Here is a 14,074-nt window from a genome sequence, read left to right as displayed (position 1 = left end):
GTTTAGCTCATTCAGTGATCTCTAGCTAGCCCAAGCGGTGGCACTTGAGGCTCAACCTCCCAAGTTGTCTAGGTGGTGGTACCGCCTAGACTGGTAGTGGTATCACCTAGACACAGTCTTCCAGATTTTGTCAAGCGATGGTACCACCAGATTGGGCGGTGTCAGTGTTAGACTGGACGATGGTACCGCCTAGTGTCAAATTGACAAGCGGTGGTATAGTCAGTGTGGTATCGTCAGTTGTTAGTCTGACAAATGGTGGTATTGCCCAGTAATGGCGATGATATCGCCAGTACCCTAGAAACCCGGGATGAGATACTTTTTGACTTTATTTTTGAAGCCATTTAAGGCCTATAAATACCCCAATCTTTCCTGCTTACAAAGTACGAAATTGAGAACAAAAGTCTTGAGATTCTAAGTTATAAAAATCTTTAAAAACTGCTATCCTCATCTTCCTTAAGTTTTGTGATCATTCTAAGAGAGGTGTAAGACTTGTAAATATTGTCTCCTAAGACTTGTAAATATTGTCTCCTAACTCTGTGAAAAAAAGAAAGAGTTGTAAGAGGATAGTTGGTCTTTGCCCATTGAAAGAAGATGATAGTAGAAGCTGGTGATTTCGATGGAGGAGGAATCGGGAGTGGACGTAGGTCACGACGAATGAACCACTATAAATCCAGTATGCTTTTTTCTTTTGATGTTTACCTTAATTGCTTTCTTGTTTAACTATCTACTACTTTTGCTTGCACTCTTATGATTATTTAAAGTTTAAATATATTTTTATTATGGGTTTTATAGAATGTAATTTTTTCAAAATCGTTGTAAGTTTTACGATATCACTAATTCATTCCTCCTCTTAGTGACATTCGTATCCTAACTGGTGGTAGATAACAATGCTATAGATGGCGGTGGCCTTCATTGACCCTATAATGTGTCACAGTTGCCCCAAATAGCGATGGTAGGGGGCTTCGACAGTGATTGTGCAAGAGGCATGATGCAATCATGTCAACTTAGGGTTGTGGGCGATGCCGCATCCGCAGCAATGGAGTTCGGAGCAAGCATGTTGAGTGACAACATCAATTATTGTGCTCATGGGCATTGGCCTCGACTAGCAATGCCAAGGATCATGGGGTGGTCCGGCACATGATCGGTTGGACAATGGTGTTATTAGGCGGCTGTAGGAGTCTAGTTGGCATGGTTATGTTTGGATTTTTCGGATGGCAATGCCTCCAAGCATCACAACAAAAGGGTCCCAAGGTTCAAAATATGGCATTAGCAGCACCGCCCAGGTGCTCACATTACAATTGGCTATATCATAGTGACAAGAGGGCTTGACGGGCTATTGGGCATTGTCGCTATGGAACTTGGCGCCCGACAAGGCTGTGCCATGAAGATGGCTGCCAGACCGGTGGCAAGTCATTCGCGACAGAGGGGTGTCGGTCAAGGATTATTGACCATGAGATTGCATTGGTCACATGCAATGGAAAAGTTGCAATGAGAGGAAATTGAGAGAAGGGGTATTTAGGTGATAGGGATTTTGACTTTGGTCAAAATTAATTTTGATTAAACTTTATCCTTAATTAAATTATGATTATAACCTATTTTTAGTTTTAATTTTTGTTGAATCTCGAATTTTAATGATGAAATCAATTGATGAGTTTATGAGACTAATATGCTTTTGAGATAAGTGACATAAAAAAAAAAACTTTGATTACAGAATCAAGAAAACCATATTAGATCGAAATAAAGCTCACATATCAAGAAAACCATTGGGCATGAAGTTGGATTAATTGGACTCGTTAAAAGGTCAAACTAGTAGCCTAAACCAGGCTTGGGTGGTGGTATCGCTAGACTCAAGTGGTAGTACCGCTTAAGTTAGTCAATAAGTATAGTTTGTGCTTTGTTAGCCTTTTCAGCGATGGTACTGCCTATGGCAGTAATAGCTATGCTAAGGGCAGTGATAGTACCATTCAAAATTTAAATTTTATGATGTTAGTACTATAAAAGTCTAGATTTGTGACATCAAAAGTTACGACAGTAGTGCTGCCTAGTGTTAGTGGTAGTATTGCTTGTATCTCAAAATTTTTAGGGATTTAATATTTTTGCTTCATTCTTGATGCTTTTTAGGGCCTATAAATATTAAACTTAAGCTTGGTTGATGAAGGATATATTACTGAGTTACTAAAATATTTTAAGCTCTCATCTTGAGTATAGTTCGAGTCTTTTCTTCTTTGAGTTAAGTTGAAATTCTAAATTGTAAGAGGTTAAAGATCTTTTGTAGAAAGAGAGTTTAAAGGTTATCTTCTAAGTTTGAAATAGAAAAAAGTTATAATAAGGATAGTTGATATTCGTTCGTTAGAAAGAATATCGATAGTGAAAACTGGTGGTCTCGATGGAAGAGGAATTAGGAGTGAACATAGGTCAAGAAGACCGAATCACTATAAATTGATTTGCTTCTCTTTACTTTTCCTCTACTTGTGACTTAATTTTATTATCTTTACTTGCGACTTTAATTTAATCAATCGAGTTTCTAAAACATGTTGATTATCGATAAAATTTTAAAATCGATTAAAAATATTTTTACATAATTCACCCCCGACCCCCTCTTAGTGCCAATAAGATCCTAATAATTCTAACCTCAATAAATTTTTTTCTATCAGATTTAGATATGGTTAGCTTTTATTTTTTATCAATCAAATCTAATTTTGACATGATGAAATTTGACCACTCTATTCTAATTTTAATTTTGATCTAATTATTGTCTTAGGTCAATTGGATCTTAATTACAAATTGATTGGGGTGGTTGTTGGGTTCAATTTGAGCGGTTGGCTACCAAATCGTTATAGCTCAATTTTTGAATTACCTAATTAAATAGAATTAATTAGCCTATTTATGTCCTTTACAGAATTAAAAAATATAAGTTATGAATTTTTCTTATAGTTTCTCATATGACATATTGTGAAATTTTTTATTTCTTGTGGTATTTAAATTCTAATTATTATTATTGGATAATTAAATAATTATTCATATATATTAAATTATAAAATTATGTTTATTTTCACATAAAAATATATATTTTATCATGATTATTATCATCATATGAGTTTTTGTTTTGATTAAAAATTTATTTATAATTATTTTTTATCATCATACGAGCTGCCTATGGTAGGGGATGTTTTCTCCATCGCCAAGAATGCTGTGAACCTGCAAAAGTACGTGAATCTTCAGCGCATGCACGCATGATGGCCAATTAAATCGTCCTACCTCGTCGTAGTCTGTGTCTGGATTAAACAGGATTTGAGCAGCTTGCCTGGCTATTTCATTTGAAGCAGCATAGCCTAAGAGTGAAATGACTGACCGAGCAAACACATTAGAGAACACTGAACGAAGAGAAGACACAAGAAATTTAATGGTGAGCAAAGCGTCCCACTTGAAGCTGAATCCCACTGTCTCAGGCTCCTCGACAGAAACTCCTTGTGACTGAGCTCGCAAAGCAACAGAATGCTTCAATCGCTATGTAGAAGAGTTCTTGAAGAGACTATAGTTCAAGCAATCACCTTCGTGGTCTCGATTCTTCTCTGATGTGCTCGTACAGCAGCTGGAGGAACATCTGAAGGCAATTTCACTTATAAGGACCAAAGGAGAACTTATACGCAAGCAGATAGAGTTGGAAAGCATTCTTACCTCTCTCAGCTCTTCAAAGTTGGCACAGATATTGCCGCGGATGTCATTTGTCCACTGACATAGTGTAAGACTTTGTCCGATACGATCGACCTCGGTGTTGTCTCGTGTGACCCAAATGTGCTCCTAACTCCGGCAGAAACAGAAACACCATATAAGAAGATGCAGAACCACTAAGTTGCATCAACTTCTCAAGATGTTGTGATGGGTTACCACATAGGCAAATAGAAAGCTTCGGTATAACGAAGCACCATCGTTTCGTATCCGCCGAAAGAAAGCATACAGTCGATGAAGCAGCTGAAAGTCGGAAAACATGCTCATCCTAACTTTCCCATCTTATATGCGACGGTAAAGTCGACGAGAAGAAAGAGGAAGAGATGGTGATGAGCAACAGAAGATGAAACCTGGATCTTTTCTCGCAGGACTTTTTCACTTCTGCGGTATTCTAGTATGGTGTAACAGACTTGTGAGATAAGGAGTTGACAATGGCAAAAATCAAGAGAGAGAGAGAGAAAATGAGGGTTGGAGTTTCTATTATATAATGACAATCTTGTGATTTTAGAGATGACAATCTATTATATAATGACATTTGAATTAAAAACATAAAAAAAATCCAGAAAAATCACTCAAGAACGCACCAAAATCCAGAAATTTCATTGAAGCTAAGGTGCTTAATATATATATATATATATATATATATATATATATATATATATATATATATTATTTTTTTTTTTGCAAAGTGTAAGTGGTGAATGAGGGATTCTAGCCCATGACCTTATGCTAATCTATTAAGGTCTTTATCAGCATAATGGTATTATGAGGCATTTCTACTATCTTAGGGTAGCATTAGCATTTCAGAATGCTAATGAAAATTTTCAAAGAATCCTATGATATTCTCTAAAATCACAAGATTGTCATTATATAATAGAAACTCCAACCCTCATTTTCTCTCTCTCTCTCTTGATTTTTGCCATTGTCAACTCCTTATCTCACAAGTCTGTTACACCATACAAATTTTTTTTCTAAATTTTTTGTAAGATTACATATGTTCATTTATTTATTTTATCTATTTACCTATTAATTTGAATAAAAAATATATATTCACTTTTGAATAGATATTAAAAATATTAGAAGGGTGAATTTATTACATAATATTCAATAAATTTTTAAAATATAATTTTACCAAACAACACTTACGTTAATGCTCATTTGAAATATAGTTTGTTTACCAAATATTCAAAGTATTTCATAATACATTCACTCAAATCTCTTTCTCCAAATGGACATACAAATGTAAATGTGTTTCCACATGCACCATATAATCAATCATCTTAACCTTTTTTGCTTCCCCAATAAATATGTCATAACTAATTTCCCATTTTATTATTATTTTTTCTTCCTAATCTTATATGCCCTCATAAGGAATATGCTTTAACAATTAAAATATTTCCTACTTTTGAACATTCTGATAAAAATAACCTAATTACTTTATATTAAAAATAAAAAAACTTAAAATGGAATTATACGGCCCTACCTTATTATAAATCCACATCCCCTTTACAATCCCGAGAGTGGACTCCCTTTCTCATCTTAAACTTGGCTGACAGGGATTTGACCACGAGGGAGGATTCTTGGTCTTAACCTTAGCTTTAAAATGTATGTTCTCCACCTTTTTCTTTTAGTCTAAATTTTAAAATATTTGATTGATTTCTAGTTGTTTAATATTTCATAAAATTTTGATATTGATTAATGTTGGATTTTTAATTTAAAAGAAGAATTATGTAGAGTTGTTAATATTAATTTAATTTTTTTAAATTTTGTATCAAATTAAATTAGTTTTTACTGTTAATTTAATTATTTTGAATTATAACATAAAATTCAATAAACACAAGAAAAAGTAAATCATATTTGAAGATTTTCATATTTTCAAATCACTCTTAACAATGCTCAATGCAGTCTCATGCGACACAGCCCATAACTGTTTGGAATCACCATTGTACTGGGTCTCTCATGCCACATACAAAGTATAATCTATCATGATATCTTTGACATGTCTACATGTCTCTTTGAATGTATGTATGGATGAATGAAATTACAAATGATTGAATGAAATTACAAATGATTGGACATTGTTTCATATAAGCCATATTAGTAGGGTGATTTCATTAGAAGATTACCAGACTATCAAACAAGATGGTTAGACGATTTCTCCATTCGTTACTAGTTGTTATTAGGAAAAATTTATCACCACCTTGATGGGGTAGTATATCATTTTGTTTGCTATTGGGAGTACGATATGAGTTATCCGTTGTTGTTGAGAGAATAAAGGACTTATGCCAAAGAGAAAAACCTCTCCGCCCATTGTTGCACAAGTGCAACATCAGGTATTCGATCTATTACAATGTGATAATAAACATGTTATCCGCATGATAATTTTATATGTTTGATCTATTTTGTTAGGATTCATGCATGACTTTGTTTAAATTGATTTGAGATTACTTGTTTATTTTTGGATCTAATACTGTTGCAAGTGAACCAAGAATTAAGACCTAATGCCAGGGCCAAAGAAAGTATTTTTCTCACCACAAAGAGCTGTTAATGTGTACGCCAAGTGCTAGCCAGTGATATACACCAGCAGAAACCCCTTCGCCCTGCCGCCTGCAAATGATCAAAAGGGAAAGTTCAATGTCAAGGTTGAGAATGAACATTGAGAGGAACAGAGCATCTCTTTCCCACAGACAGTAACAATGCTAATAGAATACTGCTAAAATCCCTAGTCTACAAGCAAGAACAAATATTTAGGAAAGTGAACGGGATGATAATAGTAATAGCATATAAAATCCGTGAATATATCTTCTGATATATCAGACTGGAATCAAAGACAGAATCATCGGATCAAAAAGAAGCTCTTAGAGAGGAGATGTCATTTTCCTCACAAGAAACGAAAGATCAAGAAAGAATAAGAAACGAAAGATCAATTGGGGCTTTGATCGTGACACCCGACAAGAAACGTTGTCGGATAACTGGATCCGGGGGCGGCTCCCAAACATGTCCAACCCGAGCCTTCGCCCACCCAATTCGCCTCGGAAACAAAGAACAAGGAGACTAATCGAGCGAGTACCGTGAAGTCTCTGCTTATTCCTCACAAAATCTGAGATGAATAAGTTAATCTAACACCATCAACGGGTGGATCCGCAACAAAGTCTTTGATTTGCTATGCATTCATAAGAACAACACACCGACGGGCATGAAGCATGAATTAACCGAGACTTGGGAAGCAAATGGTATATCATCATAAGAACAGTCGATTACCCATTCCGCAGAATCAAATAACAAATTCCCGGCTGAAATCCAAGAAGAGACGCATAATTTTCCGACCTACCTGGAAGAAGCAGCCACCGATCCGAGCAAAGCAGGTTGTTGAAGGCGTGAGGCCAACCCCTCGGAGCCGGGCGACAACTCCACGAGTCACCTCCCGACGAATCACCGCCCACGCCGGTGCTGCTGCGGTCGACTCGACACCGCAACTCCTCTTGAATGATTTGTGCATTCCAACCCTAGATCGAATCTTTACCGAGAAGACGCTCGCACGAGACAGGCGAAAGCGGAGGAAGTGACGCGTGACGTGCCGTCCCGTCGGGCCTCTCGGCTGGCAGTAGACCCTCTCCAACCTTAAATACTCCGCTTTGCATGGTGTCCGCTGAGATAGGCCCCACCAAAATCAGTGGCTCCAATTCAGCCTCCACTTTGGGGGCTGGGGGGAGGTCCAGCTTTACATCAAGACCGTCCACTAATGTTGGCCCCATTGGTCAGATCAATCAACGTCCCTATGATCTAAAATTTCTTATGTGCTTAGTATTAAATACATATCGCTACACATTTATGCCGAACTATTATCCTCTCACAAAGACCACGTAAACTTAGTCAAGCCGAACACGATGCCCTCATGGATATCTTAAAAGTATAATTAGTGCCATAATCCTGGTTTGACGAAAACAAAGGTGACACCGTAAAATAGACTTGGCATGAAAGAAAGAACTGTTGTTATTGGTGTTTGTTTGCTGCCTGCCAGCTTCTTCTATTGTGGGAGCCCTATCCACCGAGAAACGTAGCCACGTAAAGCAAAAAGCTAAAGGTGCGCTTCGCTCTCTCTCTCTGCTCTATGTATATATATATATACATATATAATATATATATCACTTTTGTTTTGTCACTCAAAGTTCACAGGAGTCCTATACACTTTTCTCCTTTTTCTACCCAACATTGCATCCCAAAACCTCGATCTCCAAGTCACACCAACATGCATGCACCCATGTCCAACTGTGGGCACCTGTCTCTGTCTTTGCAGTGACAAGGGCAGGGTGGGATGCATGTTCTCCCAGGCGCTTTATCTAGTCATCAGGCAACCTAAAGCAAAGCAGATTACACGACGCTGGCGACGTTGGAGTCAGCGAACAGGGAAGAAGAAAAGTGGGGACGAATCTCTTTGGATTTTGCCGTCCCATACTTTCACTTTGCTCATCTTCTCCTCGCACCACCGCAGCTGCTCTTGGCTGATCTCAGGCATCCTTAGGACTCTGGACACGATCTTCATGTCTATTAGACCCATCAATATCTCCATATCCTCTTCTCCTTTTCGCTTCTTCTTCGTCAGACACCTTCTTCGCTTCGAGAGATCCTTAAGCCTCGTCTTGTTCTGAAATGAAGATATCGTGTCCGTATGAGTATACAAGGAAAAAGAAGAGCAGAAGTAGAAGAGGCAGTGCATGAATGACCCACTTTCTTATTAGTTCTTTTGAGAAGACGAAGAAGATTTGGATCCACCGAACTGGGCTTTGTCTTGAAGAAAGCTTTGAGCATTTGGCAAGGATTCGCCGTGTCTGCCTTGAGGAAGTTCATGAAGGTTCGAATCGCATCTTCGAGAATCGCCAAGAACTCGGTGGATGAGATCATTTCTTCTTTACCTTCAGCTGCTTCTGTATCCTTTGAGGTCAGTGATGCAGAGAGAGAGAGAGAGAGAGAGAGAGAGAGAGAGAGAGGTTAGCACTTGGGAAAGTCTAAAAGGTGGGCAATGAGGCAAAGGAGACAGGTGTGTAGCAACCTCGGAACTAAGGAACTAGGAGCAACTTTGGAGAAGAAATCCGCTTCCACGCGAAGACTTGGGGCCTCCGACCACGCTCATAAGGCTCATTTTCTATGAATCGCTGCAAGAGGACCTGGAACTGTTGGAATTGCTGAGCTATCCATGCGGTGCAAGAAGAGCTTTCGCTGTCTGATCCCTTGGCAATCTTTTGCCAAAAGTTGGTGTAATTCCAGTTAAGAGCTTCCCATGCGAGGCAAATCTGAGACACATAAGCACCCTCCAGTTCTTGATACGGATCCCTGCTTCCCCTGTTCTTGTGTGTTGTAAATATGTGAGCTATCCTTTGCGAGGTTGATCTTGGTTGGAACTTCATCGATCTAAACAATTCTGAAAATTACGATATACGTGATCTTGTCAATCCGTGAACCAAATTTGTTGAGAGAGGATGTGAGAAATGCATGACGAGTGACCTGTTTCCGTCAGCTTTTGTGCGCTGATTCTATCGAAGAAGATCATCTCCTCCTCGTACTTGCGGAACAAGGTGTACGTTTCCCAGTTGGAAGAACTCCTGCGTGATGAGGAGGACAAGGGGCATTCTGTCTCCGAGTCCCTGAAGATCGTGGAGCTTCTCCACTCCATAGAGCTCTTGGATGTCGATGCACCTGTGAGAGAACCACCGAACGTGTCCTCCTCCAGCTGCAACCTTTTGCTGTCGACAGAATGGGTTCGGTCGACGATGAAGAGTTTCTCCATCTTTGACAACTCCTGCTGCTTCTCATCTCCATTGCTGTGGAGCGCATCCCCACCCGTATCTTCATCTGTAATCAACAGCATAAGCAATATCAACAGAAGGCTTTATGCTTCCAACAAGTAGCGGCATCTAAAGGGACCTTTTAGAGGCCCATTAGATATGATTGAAGGTGGATGATTCGATGGTTTTAGGTCGACGATCGCCACAACATCGCCATGCTCGAGCCCGAGACCTTCATGCTCTTCCAGAGGGGATTCTGCGACAAAGCTTTCGTCGACTTTGAAGGCGTGTCGCTCATCCAAGTCTTTTGCTTCTTCGAGAAGTGGGGTATCAGCAGTGATGCTTTCGTTGTAGAAAAACAGTAGGCCGTCTTCCCTGCCAAAGATGCTGGCAGCTAACTCTTCGACATCAGAGTAGCACTCGTACGTTGTTATGGGCTTGATCTCATCTTCGCTGATGAGCTGCGAATTCCTGCAATAGAAGGTTAGTAAAGAGACAGTAAGAAAGAGAGGATCAACGTAGTTGAGTACCTTTGTTCTGTTGAAGCGGCAACTCTTTCAAGGAGGAAGGTGAACAGCTTGGTAAGGAGGAAGGTGACGAGGTGGAGGAGGACGAGGAAGGCGGAGACATGGAAGACAAACATCACAGCCTAGTCTTGGGAGGTTTGGCCATGTCAAGAGAGATGAGAAACTGGTTCGCTGGGAGCTTGCAGGCCAATCACTCGGAGGAATGCAAGGGGGAGACTGCTGGTGTTCATTTATGAGGGTGGGGTGGTGGTAATGTGCGTTGCAGCGAGCACGATGACGAACTGCTGCTTTGTGGTGAGGAAAGTGGGATGACACGAACAAAACTCTTAAAGCGAAGGTTATCATCATATCCTCTGAAAGTAAGTGGGTCAGCAGTGGTGACCTGATTCAACAATTACAAGCTAAACTCCGGCATGGCTCCAATGACCCTTTGACTCGATGGCATAATATGACCAAAGAGGTTTGGCACGTGACACCCGGGGGGGGTATGGCGGGCTCATCATCACCTGTAAAAGCAGTGAAGCAAACTGAACTACGTTGTTATATCACAATTTGTGTTGCGCCAGCAAGAGCATCAAATGCAACAAATCTTGGTGTGATGAGTGACCCAAAGGGATCAAAAGGGAATCACCATTGCAGCAAAAGAATTTGCTTTTACCTTCTTTTGTGTGTGTATGTGTGTACTTGGTTATTCAAAGCTAGTGAGAGTCACATGAGATGCAGGCAGATGTCGAACCTTTTTCTGAATTTTGCTGGACTTGCTTCGAACGACTAGGAAAACGCATCAGGGTGAAATCATCCTCTCCAGCTTCAACTTGCTGCTTGTTCTTTTGATTCTTCGAGTTGGTTTGGGGAGGCTTTGATTTCCGATGCTGGCAGGTCCTTCAGAGAACTGCGCATAGAGCAACTGTTCAAAACGAATGGATGGCTAAAGAGACCCTTTGTTCCAACGAATGGAATTCAGCATGCATCCATTAAAACAACTGGGAACAACAATATTATCAATTCATTGAGAAAAGAATGATCACCTTCAAGCCTCTAAACATACTATTGTCTACAATAACAGCTATATATAAGCAAGCATATACTCTCATTCTTTATCGTGGACGGAAAAGGGGGAAAAAAAAAAACTCTTACTCCAAGTCAGACTAATATGGATGGAATGCTCGAGATGGTGGCAGACTTCGTCTTCAATCGATTAGAAGGACCATAGCATGTTCAAACAAGCTTTAATTTTAAAAGAGCAGAGATTCTTCACATGGATTGCAATTACCATAGCAAACTTCAAAAACACAAATTATAAATTGCCCATGAAATGGTATTATTACCTGTACTAGTTCATCACTGTTCCTGGCACAAGGTGGAAAGCGATCCGAAGGCAATATGCGAATATTTGCACCAGTATCACCTCGAAGTTACTGAATAATTGTGCCACCCTTGCCAAGAAGACACCCAACTTGATTCTTGGCGAACCAAATTCGAGCAGTAACAACATCATCAGGTTCAGTATTTTTTTGTATCACACCACCTCGTAGATTCTCATCTGCAGTTATCCAATAGTGGATCTTCAGTAAAGCATCTTGTGCAGGACAACGGGCACGCATATCCTCTAACTCAATTCCATCAGTATCATAGGGGTCCTGATCAGAATCATTTCTTTCAGATTGCCATAGGTAACAAAAGATCATAACTACTCTCTCCTCTGCCCCGGGAACAGCATCTGCAACCCTTATCTTTGCATGGGTCACACCTCTGAGCGCGTTAATTATTTCACCTCCTTTCCCAAGAACACTACCAATCTTTTTCACAAGACTAAGTATGCGATAAATAGTATCAATAGGTTTAGTTGTCGTAGAACCACGACCAAGGCTAGAATTATGCCTCTTCCTTCTCGCATTATCAAACTGGTCTCGAGATCGTTTCCTGAAACTGCCTGATTTGGGCCTCCCATATGACTTATGATCATCAATGTTGCTCCTAATAGACCTTCAATGGCACAAATAAAGGCACTATGAATTAAAACGAGTGCTTCCACCTCCACTAGCAAGTAAACTTCCCAACCATCCAGCAAGTCACAGTTGCCAATGAATTAATAGAACCACTTCTTTTGTTACAAAAAGGTACTATATGTCCAAAATCCATGCCAAAAAACCCTCTACTTGGGAACAAATTATAATACTAGTTAGATGTAAAGCTCTGACGGATGCTTAAAGCAGGTGGTATGTCCACCTTTCATATGCATACAACAAAAGTAGCTTTTTGGAGGAAGCTTAGCATTCTCACATCCTAATAAGTCTGGTATGATGTAGAAAACGAAATTCTGAGTGCTTTGCGAAAGCTTATTTATCCAAACGACCTGACTAAATCTCCATAGCCGATTCAAGAAGCACAATTCGTTAAAGCGAACAACCCAAGTAAAGCCGAGCAGCCCAAAACGTGAACCGAGGGTTGCAAGAAATCATCCGTCACGCACCCAATATTCTCGAAAAACCCTAACTCAGAAACGGAGACACTAAGGTTTGCAGGAAATAATGTGTCACATATATACTACTCAATATTCTGCAGAAACCTAAGAATTAAGAAACACTCGACACTATGGGCTGTAAGAAATCATCCGCGACCCAACAACGACTCAAGAACCCTAAGACACAACAGAGGAAGACAGTGGACAAGAACTATAGAAACGAGCAGAAGCGGATAAAAGCAATAAAGGGGGGGAGTGAGAGAGCTTACCGTTCGCGTCGGGAACTGCCGCCTCTCCTCCTCCTCCCTTGTTCGAACAGACGTGACAGAACACAAGCGACAAAGATCGAGGATGGGTTAGGTCTGGTTGCGGCGAGGGAAACGCTGTTCCGGGTAACGGAACGCTATGAGAAGAGATATGAGAAGAGATAAAGAAACACACACATATTGTTGGGAAGAAACATGTTAATGCGGAATAATTCTTTTCCCTCTTTGTGTATCAAAATAGGTTCCTCATCAAAATACCAGCATAAATAATAGAGTAATAAATCAATCACACAATGAGACCAAATCTTTTAACGTGGAAAACCCAATGTGGGAAAAACCACGGGACCGTAGTCCACCTCAAACTTCCACTATCAATAATAATGATAACAGCTTCCACTATCAATAATAATGATAACAGGTTTACAGTAGGTCTTCTCTAGAATAACTAGAGGATCAGAATAACATCAAGATTATAGATCTTGGCTCAAGGATAGCATATCTTCATAACATAGGATGGATCTCTATCTTCATAACATAGGATGGATCTCCTCAAAAGAGAATTCTAGGTCTCACAGAGTGGATATCGCAGGAAAGTACCTTAGAGAGGGTAAACTGCAGATCAACACCGTTAGGATTGTAGAATTTGCTGCAAGGATTCTCCACATAAAATTTGGGCCGAAACTGACAACGTTTGGCCACCGATCGTCAAGCAGAAAAACTCAGAAACCTTACTTTCTCTCTCTATTTCTCTCTCCTCTTTTCACGTCGCCGCACGCTGCACGCTCTTACTCTAATCTCACCCTAATTTCGTTCTCTCTAATCTCTAATTAGTTGATTTGGGCTTATGGCCCAAATTGTCCAAACCCACATATGGACTGGACCCAACAATTCTCCCCCTCCAGCTCATATGATGGGCTATACCAAGCCCGCTCTTCGCCTACATGCTTCAAGCTTCTCTTTAGGCATCCAGTGATATCTCACATCAATATGCAAGGATTCTCCACATAAAATTTGGGCCGAAACTGACAACGTTTGGCCACCGATCGTCAAACAGAAAAACTCAGAAACCTTACTTTCTCTCTCTATTTCTCTCTCCTCTTTTCTCTGCACGTCGCCGCACGCTACACGCTCTTACTCTAATCTCACCCTAATTTCGTTCTCTCTAATCTCTAATTAGTTGATTTGGGCTTATGGCCCAAATTGTCCAAGCCCACATATGGATTGGACCCAACAATTCTCCCCCTCCAGCTCATATGATGGGCTGTACCAAGCCCGCTCTTCGCCTACATGCTTCAAACTTCTCTT

At 40.0% G+C, this 14,074-nt stretch overlaps 1 pseudogene; it reads right to left on the bottom strand.

Moving 5' to 3' along the window:
• Positions 1-3,276: 3,276 nt before the first annotated feature.
• LOC135676573 (uncharacterized) lies at positions 3,277-12,904 on the bottom strand (annotated as a pseudogene).
• Positions 12,905-14,074: the final 1,170 nt, after the last annotated feature.

This window comes from Musa acuminata, chromosome BXJ1-6 (genome assembly GCF_036884655.1).
Source record: "Musa acuminata AAA Group cultivar baxijiao chromosome BXJ1-6, Cavendish_Baxijiao_AAA, whole genome shotgun sequence".
Classification (NCBI taxonomy): domain Eukaryota; kingdom Viridiplantae; phylum Streptophyta; class Magnoliopsida; order Zingiberales; family Musaceae; genus Musa; species Musa acuminata.
This window is presented reverse-complemented; position numbering and strand designations above follow the sequence as displayed.